This window comes from Simochromis diagramma, unplaced genomic scaffold, assembly GCF_900408965.1.
Source record: "Simochromis diagramma unplaced genomic scaffold, fSimDia1.1 OVJJ01000044.1, whole genome shotgun sequence".
NCBI classification, from domain to species: domain Eukaryota; kingdom Metazoa; phylum Chordata; class Actinopteri; order Cichliformes; family Cichlidae; genus Simochromis; species Simochromis diagramma.
Window position 1 is genome coordinate 71,314 of NW_024386942.1, and position 16,796 is coordinate 88,109.

The 16,796-nt window shown below is 45.5% G+C and overlaps 1 long non-coding RNA gene across 1 annotated transcript; it reads left to right on the forward strand.

The window, feature by feature from the left end:
- Nucleotides 1–8,099: 8,099 nt before the first annotated feature.
- Nucleotides 8,100–8,680, forward strand: LOC120737289. The gene is made up of 2 exons (XR_005696716.1): nt 8,100–8,240; nt 8,316–8,680. It is a non-coding gene; the product is annotated as an uncharacterized LOC120737289 (long non-coding RNA).
- Nucleotides 8,681–16,796: the final 8,116 nt, after the last annotated feature.

Genomic DNA, 16,796 nt, shown 5'->3' on the forward strand with positions numbered 1-16,796 from the left:
AGCGGTAACGTACACCTGCGGGAAAGCCCTTATGAAAACCTATCTGTTTGAACTAACACTAACTCTGCCCTGTGTACTCAGATCACAGCTCGGCGTGTTTTGAGCCCCCTGCCTGCCCACCTGCCCGTCCGGAATTTGGATCACGATCAGCCCTAGCCGCCTCGACCTTTCTGGAGCTTCTCCCCACGGACCCTCACCCCTCCCTCCGGTTCCCTCGGCCCCGCTATCATCGTAAGATGCATACTCTACCTCCCCTTGTATGCTGCCGTTTTCCCTGCACCCCAATAATCCTTTTTCCTTTTTTCTGTTGCAGCCTCCCACAGTCCCGCTCTCGGCGTGCCTGCGCGACTCACCTCCCGGTCCTTCGGTTTCTCTGGTTCCGTGCGTTTTTCCCCTTCTACCCTCCCGGGACACCTTCAGTTATAATAAAGTTTATTTTTTGTTCTCTCATACCACGGTGTGTGTGTTCTGCGTCTGGGTCCAGCTTGTGCGTGGAACTTCGGTTCATGACAGTACGGACTGGCCAGTATGGACCCAGCAGATCCACTCCGCTCCGCCATTAATAAACAGGGCGCTATTCTCGGTCGCCACGATCAGCAGCTCCAATCACTCCAAGACCGCTACCAAGAGCTCAGTGACACTCAGGAACAGCTGCGAACCAAGCCGCCCGACCCCGTGCGCCGCAGCATTTTGCCTCCGCCTTTGGAGCCCTTCCACGGGGAGTTAGATCTGTGTGGGGGGTTCCTCTTTCAATGCTCCCTGTTCTTCAGCCGCACGCAACACGCCTTCCCCACGGATGCAGCTAAAATCTCCCACTTCGTGGGTTTGTTACGGGGACGTGCTTTAGCATGGGCTGAGGCCTACTTAACCTCTCACTCCATTCGTGATTGCGATTACGATGATTTCCTGGAGGAGTTCCGGGCTACGTTCTCCCCTCCGGTCTCAGAGGATGACGCCACGCAGAAGTTGCTGGGACTCCGTCAGGGGCGGCGCAGTATTGCGGAGTACCTAGTCGAGTTCCGTACCAGAGCGGTCGCCGTGGGTTGGCCCGATTCGGCCCTCCGTGGGGTTTTTTTATGGTCACTAACCGACCAGATGAAGGACCAACTAGCTTGGGTATCGAAACAGAAGAAGACGGCCGTAGTGATCGATGTAGCGGTTCCGAATGACAGCAATATCAGGAAGAAGGAACACGAGAAGCTGGAGAAATACCAAGGGCTCAGAGAAGAGCTCGAGAGGATGTGGAGGGTGAAGGTAATGGTGGTCCCCGTGGTAATCGGAGCACTAGGTGCGGTGACTCCCAAGCTAGGCGAGTGGCTCCAGCAGATCCCGGGAATAACATCGGAGATCTCTGTCCAGAAGAGCGCAGTCCTGGGAACAGCTAAGATACTGCGCAGGACCCTCAAGCTCCCAGGCCTCTGGTAGAGGACCCGAGCTTGAAGGATAAACCGCCCGCAGGGGCGTGCTGGGTGTTTTTTTTTTTTTTATATATATATGTATATATATATATATTCTATAGTGTTTTGCTCATTTGGGGTCATGTGTGAGTTGCCGTCCCTTTTTAACTTGTGTGCTATGTTGATTTGTTTTTAAACGGTTCCCCGCAGCACTTGTCCTGTCTCACGGGCAATCATACAGTTTTATCGTTTTTAATAAGGTAAAGTTTTTAATTGTTTTTAGGTGTCGCTGTTAAACTGACTGTGCGCCTCCGGCTCTGTCTTATTTTAAATAGGTACCTACCACGGGTCACAAACTGGCGTTGACGAGCCTCTAGGTGTACACGGCGATTAGGCAGTTGGTTTGTGTAAAATGCTGTTTTTTGTTTTTGTTTTTAAAACTGTTTTACATTTGTTTTTATTTATTTTAGGCAAAGCAGCAGCTGGTAATTCCTGGTGGTAACAAAGTGTAATCTGCATTTAAACACAGTAGGCACACTTACTGTTTAGGGTTTTTATTTTATTATTATGGAGTCCCAATCAGGCATTTCTAGCCCCTGTAGACCTCATGACTGTACCCCTATGGAGGGCTCTCCCCGAGAGAGGTTGGTTTATATACCTAGAGAGAGGTCGTGCCCCCTGTTTAGTGGAACTGGGGAAATTAGTGTCCAAAGTTGGGTGGAAGAAATAAAATCTGTGATGCGCACTCGTAGACTTACCCCTGTTGATAGAGCCCATTATATCTATGATCATTTGACTGGTGATGCTCGTGAGGAAATAAAATATAGGTCCCAGCAAGTAAGAGAAGATCCAGACTGCATTTTTGATATTCTCCTTAGCCAGTATGGTTGCCCCATGTCCCTTATTGCTGTTAAGGAAGCTTTTTATGCAAGAAGGCAGCAAGAAGGAGAGTCACTGAGGGAATTCTCCCATGCATTGTTCTCCCTCATGGACAAAATGATTCAAAGTTGTCCAGAGAGGTGAATTCCTGAGGCTGCTAGACTGCTTTCTGATCAGTTTGTAGAGGGTGTCCGGGATGGAAATTTGAGCCGCGAGCTTAAAAGGATTGTTCACGAACATCCAGATTATGACCTCCATACTTTAAGAGATGAAGCCCTCAGGTGGGAGCGGGAAGGCAGAGTAGGAGTAGAACCTGGCTGGTTCAGGACTTATTCTGTCCCAGCAGTCTACAGCATTCAGCATACAGGACAAGCAAGGGTGCCAATGGATACTATTGGGTCAGAATTAGCAGAGGTTAAGGAAATGTTAAAACGGCAGCAGGCCCAGATTGATCAGCTTACACATGACTTGAGAGTTTCCCATACATCAAGTAAGTCTAGGTTCACGCAGAGAGGAAGGCAGGTTATTTGCAGATGGTGTCAGAAACCTGGCCATTTTGCTAAGGACTGTGATAATGAGAGGGTAGTAGCCTTTGAGTCTACAGCCCCTAGCAGGAGCTCATCTGGTCAGGGCACGTTTTCCATGCCGACGGAAAACTAGCACCCTCTGTTATGCTGAGCCACATATCAGATGGGGGCATAACTGGCTCCAACAGTTGTAATGCTCAACAGTCTGGTTCCCCACCCAAGTTGGTAGGCTCCTGTCCAAAGGTTACCATTAATATGGGAGGGGTAGACGTCTCCTGTTTATTAGACAATGGATCCATGGTCACTACCATCACGGAGAGTTTTTTTTGCCAAACATTTTAAGAACTGGGGTCCAGAGAAACTGAAGGCATGCCATTGGCTGCGGTTACGGGCAGCTAATGGGCTAGATATTCCCTATGTTGGCTACCTGGAGCTTGATTGCCAGGTGTTAGGGAGGCAAATACCGAAGCGTGGTGTGTTAGTTGTTAGGGACCCTTTGGAGCCCAGCCCCAACTTAGAAATATGTGGAGTACTTGGCATGAATGTGATCCGCGAGTGTTATAGGGAGCTGTTTTTGGAACATGGCTCTGCTCTTTCTGACCTTCCTTTAGTGCAGGAAGATCCTTGGCAGCAGGCTTTGCAGCGTTGCCATACAGCCCAACTACAGCCTGAAGCACAGGTTAGTGGCCCAGTGAGAGTTCAGGGTAGAAGGAAAACTTGCATCCCCGCAGGCACAATGAAATTTGTACCTACCACCTGTCCAAAAGCCCATTCAGCATACACTGGAACAGTGCTTTTTGAACCACTAGATGCCGGTTTGCCTCATGGTCTCCTTTCTTCTCCAGCTTTGGTCCAAGTGGTTAGTGGCACTGCATTTATCCCAGTTACCAATGTGGGATTAACTGAGGCCATTTTGCCACCTCGCAGTCAGCTTGGCACTTTGTGCCAAGTTGAAATTGTCAGCCAATCAGATGGCTCGACCAGTCTGTTGGAAGATTTAGGAGAGGAGAAATGTGTTACCATGGTACCTCAGAGTATGGAAACCAACCCTCTGAAAACTGCCGTTGATGCAATTGATCTGTCAGCTCTCACTGTACAGGATCAGGACAGGGTAAGAGCCCTTTTACGTGACTACCAATCTGTTTTTTCTTCTCATGATGGTGATTTAGGGTGTACCAATTTAATTACTCATGAGATCCCACTCTTAGATGAGACTCCAGTCCGCCAGCGGTATCGACGCATTCCACCTTCAGAGTATGAGAGTGTTAAGGCCCATATTCAACACCTGTTGGATAGTCAGGTGATCAGAGAAAGTTGTAGCCCTTTTGCCTCTCCAATTGTGGTAGTAAGAAAGAAGGACTCCAGTATCAGGCTCTGCATGGATTACCGTCTTTTGAACTCAAAGACTAGGAAGGATGCTTTTTCCTTACCCCGAATTGAGGAGTCCTTGGACGTGTTGTCAGGTGCATGCTGGTTCTCCACCTTGGACTTGGCTAGTGGCTACCATCAAGTCCCTGTTGCTGAGCCAGACAAGAAGAAAACTGCTTTCTGCACTCCTTTTGGGTTATTCGAGTTCAACCGAATGCATTTTGGCCTCTGTAATGCACCAAGCACCTTTCAGAGATTGATGGAGCGAATGTTTGGTTCCCAGAATCACCAATCCTTGTTGTTGTATCTGGATGATGTGATTGTCTTCTCTACCACAGTAGATGAGCATATTCAGCGCCTAGGAGCAGTACTAGAGACCTTGCGGGTACAAAATTTGAAGGCCAAGCTGGAAAAATGTTGTTTTTTGCAGACAGAGGTAAAGTACCTTGGGCATGTGATCTCAAGGGACGGGGTAGCCACGGACCCAGACAAAATATCTGCAGTGTCTAATTGGCAAACTCCTAGCTCTGTTGCTGAATTGAGGTCATTCTTAGGGTTTGCTAGTTACTATCGCCGCTTTGTTCCAGGTTTTGCATCCCTAGCTGCTCCACTCCACCAGCTGGTGGCCGAACTGGCTGGGACTAAGCACAAACGCCCCTCCAAGCGTGCATTGCAGGAAGTTTGGACCGAGCAGTGTGAAAACAGCTTCCAAGAGTTGAAGGCTCGGTTGGTGAATTCCCCCGTGTTGGCTTATGCTAATTTTTCACAACCTTTTATTTTGGAGGTTGATGCCAGTCACTGGGGTTTGGGGGCAGTGCTTTCACAACAGCAAGCAGATGGCAAGGTGCGTCCTATAGCTTATGCTTGTCGAGGACTAAAGCTCACGGAGCGTAACATGTCCAACTACAGCTCCATGAAACTTGAATTCCTAGCCTTGAAATGGGCTATGACTGAAAAATATAGAGAATATCTGCTGGGTAACAAATGTGTTGTCTATGCTGACAACAACCCCTTGAGCCATCTGACCACAGCAAAGCTTGGAGCTTTGGAACAGCGCTAGGCTGCTCAGCTCTCTTCTTTTGATTTTTCATTTAAGTATCGTCCAGGTCGTACAAATGGCAATGCAGATGCTTTGTCCCGACAGTGTCAGCCATCAGATCAAACTGTGTCTTTGGAAACACTGCTTCCTGGTACTTCCCTTCCAGGCTCTTTAGTCCAAACAGTTTTACCACCCCAGCAAGTAATCCAATCTATGATTTCGGTTTTACCCTCTCATTCATTTGCAGACCTTGCTACTTTGCAGAGGGATGACCCCACTATTAGTGGCTTTTTGAAGTTTTGGCGCAGAGGAACTGGCCCTACTCGCCAGGAGAGGAGAGATTTGCCAGCAGCAGTACTGGAAATGTTGCGCCAATGGAGGAAACTGGTAGAGAAGGAGGGCGTGCTTTATCGGCAGATTTTTCAGCCAGATGGGGGGGGGAACCCATGTGCCAATTAGTGGTCCCTCATAGTCTCAAGAATGAGGTTTTACATGGCTTGCATAATGACCATGGTCACCAGGGAATAGACAGGACTGCAGACTTGATACGCAAGAGGTGTTATTGGCCAGGTATGTTGAAAGAGGTTCAGGATTACTGTCAGCAATGTGAACGTTGTGCACAGGCTAAAGCAGTTTACCTCAAACCTAAAACAACCATGGGTCACCTCATGGCTCCGAGGCCCAATCAGATTCTGGCAATTGATTTCTCATGCCTTGAACCCTCCGTTGATGGCCGTGAAAATGTATTGATTCTTACTGATGTGTTTTCAAAGTTCACTCAGGCCATTACTACTAAGGATCAAAAGGCAACTACTGTGGCCAGTGTTTTGGTTTATGAGTGGTTTTATCGCTTTGGTGTTCCCTCTAGGATCCACTCTGATCAGGGGAGGAGTTTTGAAGGAGCAGTAGTTCAGCAGCTGTGCCAGTTATATGGTGTGGAAAAGACTTGCACCACTCCTTACCACCCACAAGGTAATGGCCAGTGTGAGCGTTTTAATCGGACTCTGCATGATCTGTTGAGAACCCTGCCCCCTGAGCAAAAGCGTCATTGGCCCATGTATTTACAGCAGCTCACCTTTGCTTACAATACCACAATCCATCAAACTATGGGTGAGTCACCCTATTTTCTTATGTTTGGCCAAGAGCCCCAGCTCCCAATTGACTTCCTGTTAGGCAGAGTGGAGGAACCCACCCAAGGCCTGGTGCACACTTGGGTCCAAGAGCATCAGAAATGTCTAGATGTAGCTTATAAAGGTGTGAGTAACCGCACCAAAGCAGCAGCGACGCTGCGTGCAGATCGTCAACCTGCCCCAGCTTCTGACCCCTTGCCATTGCATCAGTTAGTGTATTTGAGAGATCATAGCATTCGGGGCCGGAATAAAATCCAAGATTTTTGGGGCGCTACACCGTATTGTATTGTCTGTGCCCCTGCTGGCGCTGGTCCTGTGTATACAGTGGCCCCACTCCATGATCCAGAACGGAAAAGACAGGTTAATAGACAGTTGATTAAGCCGATCCCTGCTGATATCTGTGAGAAAATAAGGGCAGAGCTCCAGCAAACTCCTAACCCTAGAAGTTCACCTGACCGGCTACCCCTGTCTGAGGATGAGGGAGACTTTTATGTGTGGCAACGAAGGGAGTCCCCAAGAGGTGACCCCCAAAGTGTACGAATGGATTCTGCACCTTGTCCCCAACAACCCCCAGAGGACCTGGCTATCCGATTGTTCAGTCTGACGTCACTAGCCGTGTCTGGACCTAAACTCCGCTGCAGGTCCATATATCAAACGATCACTATGGCATTACTGAGAGTTGAAAAACTGTCTTAAGTCTTTCATCTTTAATAAAATGATCAGCGTTCTGCTCTACCAGGTGTAACAATTGAGTTTAACATCCAGGCATCCATGAAAACGGAATTTATGACATTTAACGGAGTTAGAAGTTAGCAGGGAGTTAGCTCGCTAGCTTCTATCTAAATACAATATAGCATGTCCTGACTGCGGGGTTTTGGAAACAAATGAAAACGTACAGCTCTGTTATCACTTCCAACATAAATGAAGACAGAAAACTAAACAGCAGTGACGTTTGTAGGGTTACTGAAGTTTGGCTAGCTGCTATATAATGATGTGCTACGTGACCGCTAGCGACACAGCTATGTTAGCATAATATAAACAAGCTAACTTTTTTTTCCACTCGATAAAAGTTAACGTGAGTGTTATCGGTGGTCAGGAACAAATGTAATCGCATGGCAGGATGCTGTAAAAGGACCAAACTTCAGCCAGGAGAACAACTGAGATAATCCATCCACAATACGAGGTTAGTCATTCATATACTGCTGCATGGGCTGTGCTGTAGTTACATCCTAAGGTTTTAAAAACTGAGCTTAAATAAATGATTAGCGGTAATAAAAGCCGAGGGAGGTCAACAGTGATCACTGACTGTTTTAGGAGCTTTTTGAGATCAAATAGAAGAAAATACATAACATTAAACATGTTAACAACACAAAAGCCATATTAAACGCAGACTACTTTAGGCCCGGAAGTAGGATTCGTCGCGTCATCACTGAACAACCGGATAGCAATGAGGCCGCAGTCCAGAGGGACTGAGCTTGGTACCCTGACTCCACAGTGTAGTGTCCCACTCCATTAACTGGAGGTGGTACAGTTAGAAGAACGACACGCTCAACAGCTGGCCACCATTCCAATCCACACCATCTGCCCCAATCAGCTGAAGCCAGGCCACCTAGTGTACATTCAGTTACAGCTTTTTACAGACCGTGGCTTTAACGTTTCATTGTCGGGTCGCCAATGCAAAAACCAGGGGGGAGATTGTGACAGGTGAGACCTGAGTCTGGGAACCGCCCCGGATGGGCGGAGCTGGTCTTTGCTCCTTTCATAAGCTCAGGTGTGGGCAATTAGGTATTCCTCAGCAAACCTGAAGCTGCCAGTGTTTGGTCCAAGTTGGGCAAGTTGGTGTTTTTAATTTCTTTCCATGAAAGCTTGATGCGGGTCCCCCTAAACTTCTGTCAGAACGGTAGGTTACACAACAATGTACCACGTGAGCTCTGGTTGTTGTGGCTGAGATTTACAGTTATTTGCACCCTTGTAGGTGGGAAACATTGTGTTCCCGTGAGAACAGTGTAGTGGACTTCACCGCCACTGACCCACATTTATTAAGGTGTGACGCGAACTTGTGGACAGGTAACGAAAACAATACAGTTGAGGAATATTCCTGTGTTTTACTGTCCAGCGTAAGTCATCTCCTGCCTTTTATTTACGGAGTACATCAGAGTGTTTTAATTTGTTTTATACTGGTGTAAGTCGACAGACTGTGACTGCTGCGGCTGTCGATTTTGTTTGTTTCTTGTTTTATTTTTCTGTGTCAGTAGGCACCACAGAGATTGGTTCTTTTAGTATTTTAACCCCTTTTTTATATGTATATTGTCGCAGACGGTGAAGGCGCTGCAGGGAAAAGAAATCCTTTTTTGTCTCCCCGCTTTTGCATGCACAGCGGTGGGCCCGAGTGAAGACGGCACTGAAGATTTGCCTTTTTCTATAGTGTTTTGCCCATTTGGGGTCATGTGTGAGTTGCCATCCCTTTTTAACTTGTGTGCTATGTTGATTTGTTTTTAAACGGTTCCCCGCAGCGCTTGTCCTGTCTCACGGGCAATCGTACAGTTTTATCGTTTTTAATAAGGTAAAGTTTTTAATTGTTTTTAGGTGTCGCTGTTACACTGTTTCTTTTATTTTGTATTAAAAATTAAACTCTTTTAAACTGACTGTGCGCCTCCGGCTCTGTCCTATTTTAAATAGGTACCATTCATTTAGACTGTTTATCTCCAATTGATCTTTCTGAGTTAACTTCAATAATTACTTCCTCCAAACCATCAACATGTCTTTTAGACCCCATTCCTACAAAACTGCTCAAAGAAGTCCTGCCATTAATTAATGCTTCGATCTTAAATATGATCAACCTATCTCTAATAATCAGCTATGTAGCACAGGCCTTCAAGCTGGCTGTAGTTAAACCTTTACTCAAAAAGCATCTCTAGACCCAGCAGTCTTAGCTAATTATATCTCCAACCTTCCTTTATATCAAACATCCTTGAAAGAGTAGTTGTCAAACAGCTAACAGATCATCTGCAGAGGAATGGCTTATTTGAAGAGTTTCAGTCAGGTTTCAGAGCTCATCACAGCACAGAAACAGCTTTAGTGAAGGTTACAAATGATCTTCTTATGGCCTCTGACAGTGGACTCATCTCTGTGCTTGTCCTGCTAGACCTCAGTGCAGCGTTCGATACTGTTGACCATAATATCCTATTAGAGCGATTAGAACATGCTGTAGGTATTACAGGTACTGCGCTGCAGTGGTTTGTATCATATCTATCTAATAGACTCCAATTTGTTCATGTAAATGGAGAGTCCTCTTCACACACTGAGGTTAATTATGGAGTTCCACAGGGTTCAGTGCTAGGACCAATTCTGTTTACATTATAAATACTTCCCTTAGGCAGCATCATTAGAAGACATAGCATACATTTACACTGCTATGCAGATGACACCCAGCTCTATCTGTCCATGAAGCCAGATAACACACACCAATGAGTTAAACTGCAGGAATGTCTTAAAGACATAAAGACCTGGATGGCTGCTAACTTTCTGCTTCTTAATTCAGATCAAACTGAGGTTATTGTACTCGGCCCTGAAAATCTTAGAAATATGGTATCTAACCAGATTCTTACTCTGGATGGCATTACCTTGGCCTCCAGTAACACTGTGAGGAACCTTGGAGTCATCTTTGACCAGGACATGTCCTTCAACGCACATATTAAACAAATATGTAAGACTGCTTTCTTCCATTTGTGCAACATCTCTAAAGTTAGAAATATCCTGTCTCAGAGTGACGCTGAAAAACTAGTTCATGCATTTATTACTTCCAGGCTGGACAACTGTAATTCATTATTATCAGGATGTCTTGAAAACTCCCTGAAAAGCCTTCAGCTAATCCAAAATGCTGCAGCAAGAGTCCTGACAGGGACTAGAAAGAGAGAGCATATTTCTCCTGTTTTGGCTTCCCTTCATTGGCTTCCTGTTAAATCCAGAATTCAAAATCCTGCTCCTCACATACAAGGTCTTCAATAATCAGGCCCCATCTTATCTTAATGACCTTGTAGTACCATATCACCCTATTAGAGCACTTCGCTCTCGCTCTGCAGGCCTACTTGTTGTTCCTAGAGTATTTAAAAGTAGAATGGGAGGGAGAGCCTTCAGTTTTCAGGCCCCTCTTCTGTGGAACCAGCTTCCAGTTTGGATTCAGGAGACAGACACTATCTCTACTTTCAAGATTAGGCTTCAAACTTTCCTTTTTGCTAAAGCATATAGTTAGGGCTGGACCAGGTGACCCTGAATCCTCCTTTAGTTATGCTGCAATAGACGTAGGCTGCCGGGGGATTCCCATGATGCATTGAGTTTTTCCTTTCCAGTCACCTTTCTCACTCACTATGTATTAACAGACCTCTCTGCATTGAATCATACTTGTTATTAATCTCTGTCTCTCTTCCACAGCACGTCTTTATCCTGTCTTCCTTCTCTCACCCCAACCGGTCGCAGCAGATGGCCCCGCCCCTCCCTGAGCCTGGTTCTGCCGGAGGTTTCTTCCTGTTAAAAGGGAGTTTTTCCTTCCCACTGTCACCAAAGTGCTTGCTCATAGGGTGTCATATGATTGTTGGGTTTTTCTCTGTATGTATTATTGTAGGGTCTACCTTACAATATAAAGCGCCTTGAGATAACTGTTGTTGTGATTTGGTGCTGTGTAAATAAAATTGAATTGAATTGAATTGAAACCAGCATCTGGTGACATCCACAAGTTCAAGACTTCAGGCTGACATTGTCAGCAAAGGGTTTTCAACCAAGTATTAGAAATGAATATTTTCACTTCTTCCAATTATTGGTGAGACCGTGAAATGAAGGGACTGTGCTAAAAATGCTTTAGTTGCTCTTTTTGTCCAACCCACTGAATTAAAGCTGAAAGTCTGTAGGTCAGCTGCATCTGAGTGGTTTCATTTAAAATCTTAGTGGTAATGTTCAGAACCAAAATGAGAAAAAGGTTGTCTCTGTCCAGATATTTGTGGACCTAACTGTACCTGAGATGTCAAAAGATTTCACTAAACAGTAATTCAGTGTCATTGTACTGCAGAGGACACATCACAGTTCTTTGTGATAAAACCGCCCATATATTGCATGATTAGCTCCTAAGTAATTAGTAAGACGTTGAGGCACAGGAGTAGTCGGGGAGAATGGTTCTGTAATCATTGGTCCCCGCATTTCAGGTGTGTGCAGCTTGTGTAGGTCATCAGAGAAGTGGCTACACCTGAGAGGAGGGAGTGGCCAAGGCCATAAAGCCTGCTATCAGGTCATTGTGTTGTTCTCTCTTTACAGCATCTACTCCTTCATCATTAGTCTGGTTTGTTAGGTCGGCGTTTGGTTCTTGCATCCTTTTTTAAAACCTTGCATATAATTACCCTCATCCAGGCCCACCGTGCACTAAAGATGTCCATTTACATCACCTGGAAAATGGGATTGAACTGTCAGTGTAGGGGATAGAAATGACCCACAAAGAGAAGAAAACTTTAGAGCAGCAAAAGCTGCACCTGCACAGGTCAGCTGATCCCTCCTGTACTGGAGCTCACATTAGAAATGATTGTGAATTATTCTTCTCATTACGCTGAGCCTCTACAACAGTTCCTCCAACACCTGAATCCAACTTTAATCCGACACTGTTCTTATTTTCCCTTTTGGGTGCAGAGCCAACGACACCATGTCCTACATTCTGAATACATTCAATATAATTAGAAATTAGATTGGAATAACATTTGTGTTCTGATGTTCTAACATCATTTTATTAATATCACACAAAGTTCAGTTTGAACAAAATGGTTTCTTTTGGTCTTTGAAAGACTTTTACTTGTTTTGAGTAGTTTCACTTTTACTTCAGTAAAGAAGTTGAATCAGTACTTAAACTTGATTATTTTTTGTGCTACCTCTGGTCATGTGATAATAATAATGATGGATTGCATTTATATAGCGCTTTTCGGGACCCCTCAAAGCGCTTTACAATACCACTATTCATTCACTCTCACATTCATACACTGGTGAAGGCTACAGTTGTAGCCACAGCTGCCCTGGGGCAGACTGACAGAGGCGAGGCTGCCATATCGCGCCATCGGCCCCTCTGGCCATCACCAGTAGGTGGAAGGTGAAGTGTCTTGCCCAAGGACACAACGACCGAGACTGTCTGAGCCGGGGCTCGAACCAGCAACCTTCCGATTACAAGACGAACACCCAACTCTTTGAGCCACGATATTGTATCTTGAAGCAGTTCGGGTTGATACTCTGACCTGTTCATTGTTGTTCAGCTGTCTGACACAGTGGTCTTATTTTTCTAACTTTTACATCATGAAAGGAGAAGCGTCCACAGTGCTGAAAGTTTAATATGAAAATGATTTTCTGCTGACTCTTTGCTTTACAAATGATCTTATTGACACACATATATTGATCTGGAAGTAATTTTATCACTGGATGTTTTGATTTTATTGTTTGAGAGCAAAACAGCACAAAAAAGAGTGCTTTACTGTGAACAGGACTCTTTGTGCCTTGAAGCGACAGTTTCTGCAATTTGTAACTATATAAAAACAAGTTTTCTCAGAATGCTCTTTAACATAGATGTTTTCTTTCACGTGATTATCTGCATCCTACAGTACTGTTTTCATGTTATTTCAGGTATTTCAGACATAGCAAATATGTCTCTGTAAATGTACTGACAGTTGCATGTAGGGTTTAAGTGCTAGTTGTCACGGCTAATGGAAAGTATGGACTCAAGCGCGGAGCTCTGGATGCAAAGCAGACAATGCGTTTATTTACAGTGCTCAAATACAAAGAAGTGTGATTGTCCAAAGGTGATTTTCTCCCAATTCCCAAAGGTGGTGCAGGTGATTCTCTTCAGTGAAAATCCGTGTTTGCTTCTTCCGTGTGTGTTTCTCCTCCCGAGTGATAATCCTAGGGAGCCCTTCTCTCCAACCCTCCGCTCCGTACTTCTCCACCTGAAGGACGAGCAACAACAGCTGATGAGAAGGCTAGCCTGGCTATGCTAAGTCACAGAGTCGCGAGCACACTTTACTACCGAGCTTCGAGTACAATCCAGCGTCGACTGCCGTCTGGACACACCGTTAAATACCTCAGCCCAAGCGAGGAAAGATTAGCGGCAGCTGGGTGGAAGATAACACGTGTCACTACCTGATCCGTACCGGAAGCCCGATCGGTACTCCGCATGCGCAAATCTTACGTCACTCCCTCTCTTTGCCAACATTGCAACATTCAATATATTTGAATGATACGGTTAGCTCCCAGTTAGCTCCTAGCATTTCTCAACAGCTCTGCCTCCGATTCTACTACCGGGAAATTTAAACAATGTATAATCCGTATACAAACAAATTCACGCTTTTCTCCTCAACAGAGAGCGTCCCCCGATTGAACAACAGCGCCATAAAATAAGAAGAATGGCGCCTAATTACAGAGTTAATAATACAGACTTCGTAATATGTCACGTGAAGATTCAGCAGCCAGATGAAGTGTTTACTGACAACTGACAGTGATAGCGGACATCATCATCACTATTACAATCAATCGTCTCCACACAGACAAGCATAAACACACTCGACTATCACTAAATCAAATTTAACACACTTTTGTAATGACGCTAATTCAGTTTACAATAGGGTTCATTCGCTCGGTCAGCAGGTGGCGGTATCCTCGTACACTGGGGAGTAAACTGCCATTAAATTAACAGAAGAAGAAGAAAACCCCTGCACATGCGCGGTACGGATCGGGTAGACCCGATTTGTATGGTCCGACTTTGCACATGTGCAGTAAGGATCAAGGAGTCCTGATCCGTAACTATCTTTTTATTTTCGTTTTTGTCTACATTTTACTGAAATGCTTCATTATTGCAAACATTTTAAGATATACTTGTTATTCTTAACATCTTAACAGATACTCTGACCCATAACTATCGTAAAATGCTTCGACCGGAAGTGGAAGCCTTTCGCACATGCGTGGTACTGATCGGGTTTCCGGTACGGATCGGGTAGTGACAACACGCAAGTGTGTTGGCAGCCGAGACGCTTCCGGGTCAGGGGTCGGCCACTCTTACTCTCCCAGAGGCAGGGCTCCTAGACAGCCGGAGCTGGAGAGTAGGGAGAGGTGGGGAAAAAGGAGAGGGACACACGCACACGCAAGCAAGCAGGTCGTCCGGGGAGGACTGTCCGACAGTGACACTGGTATTTAAATTTAAATCCGCATAGATCGTCATTATTTCTTGCTTACAATCTAAGTGCTTTTACTGACTCAGCTGTATAAAAGATGTATAATGTGTTTATCTCAAAGCATCAACTAATGCAAACATTTCTTGATTGAGCTTTGACCTTTGGCTGACCTTTTGTCTGACTTCAGAAGAAGACTTTAGTAGAAGGTGTCTGCAGGCTCTCCATGATGACCTCGTGATTTACTGTGAGCAAACTGGATTGTCTTCAAGTTCAGAGTGAGTCTGCAATGACTCACTGCTGGTTCAGCCACATTCGCTGTTGCCAAACAAACAGCAGAACCTCTTCAAGCTGATGTCACAACACTAGAGCGCTTCCTCTGCAAAATCGAGCAGCGTTTCTGTGGCTGTGCGGTTACACTCGTGTACATCATGTGTACCAATACCGTTCAGTGACGTTCACTTCTCCATAGTAGAGCTGCAGAGATGGAGGTCAAAGACACAGAACCCTGCAGTGGAACTTTTCATTATCCTGTTAGTAGCTGGAAAAAAAACACCCTGCCCTCAGAGTCATAAAGATTTAGTTTCTTAGGCTGTGTAACTGTGAGCTTCACATTTACTCTTGGCTGTACTCAGCTCTTATGGTCCTATAGATTTTGTTACTTTGTGATAGATTCATTAAGACTTTGATAATACACTTTGAAAACACACAGGCTTAAAATTAACTCCCATAATTCCAGATATAACAATTGTTCTGTAACATGTTGACTCATGTGTGTATCAGCCACTAGATGGCACTGTGTTGCTGCAATGTGTGTAATTCACTCGCGAGCAAGAAGCTCCAGAGGAAATGGAGAAGTAGAGGAAATAAAGTGGAATCGGAGCAGAGATTGGTGTGTGCGTGCAGTTAATAAGAAGCTCGGTATATAAACAAAAACAAAACATGGTGTCAGAGTAGCGGCTTTCTACGCAATCCCTCGCCGTCGGACAGCGCAGACATGGAGGCTTAAGGCGTTCCCACACCGCGTATGGATTGGGACTCTAGCAACCTGCCCGAGGCATGGCGGCGTTTCAAGCAGCACGCCGAGCTAATGTTCGCTGGTCCTCTTCGGGGGAAGGAGGAGGCAGACAAATGCAGCTACCTTCTTCTATGGGTCGGTGAGAAAGGACGGGACGTCTACAACACGTGGACGCTCACCGCAGACGACTCCCGAAAGCTTCAGACGTACTACGATAAGTACACTGATTACATCATACCGAAAGCTAACCCAATCTACGCCCGATATAAGTTCCATGAAAAGATGCAGGGTGAAAATGAGACATTTGAACACTTTATTACAGAGCTGAAACTGCTTGCTAAAGACTGTGGGTACCCAAATACAGATGAAATGGTCAGGGATCGCATTGTATTTGCCACTAACTCGCCACACGTCCGAGAAAAGCTACTCAGCCAAGGCGCAGAGCTCACGCTAGAGAAAGCTATAGATATAGCATGATCACACGAGCTAGCAAAGCAACAGCTGAAAACTATGGGTCACTCCAGGGGCCAAGAAACTGTGCACGCCATCGGCAGGAAATCGCACAGACAAGAATATCAAACAAGAAGCGTGAGCCCAAAAGAACACGCTAATGCAACACTAAAAACGTGCAGCTATTGTGCCGGACAACACAGTAATGAAGACACCTGCCCAGCAAAAGGGAAGCAATGTGCAAAATGCAAGAAAAGGAACCATTTTGCAAGAGCATGCAGGTCAAGACTCCCTTCGCAGACAAAAAACCACCTCAAATCAGTACACACTGTGAGAGAGAACATAGAAATGTCAACTATGGACACAGATGAGGACCAAGACTGTTTCTACATTGATAGCATCACCATAGAAAATGAAGGAAGAAATGATGAGCAAGCATATGCAGACATGCAGCTTGGTTCCCCCCCACAGACAGTGAGGTTTAAAGTGGGGCACAAGCAAACACAATTCCAGCTAACATGTTCCAGACACTCTTTCCACATGTGACACTGAAGCCTGTCACACACAAGCTCACAGATTACGGGGGACACTCACTCAGCATGGAAGGGAAATGCCAGCTAAAATGCAAACACAAAGACAAGACCTGCACGTTGGAATTCCATGTTGTTAACACAAGCGCCCCACCTGTATTAGCAATGAAAGCTTGCCGTGACCTTAACCTGGTAAGGATCATGATGGCAGTGACGGAGGAAAGAGGCAAGACAACCAACAGTTCACAGGCAATACTAGACGAATATGCAGACGT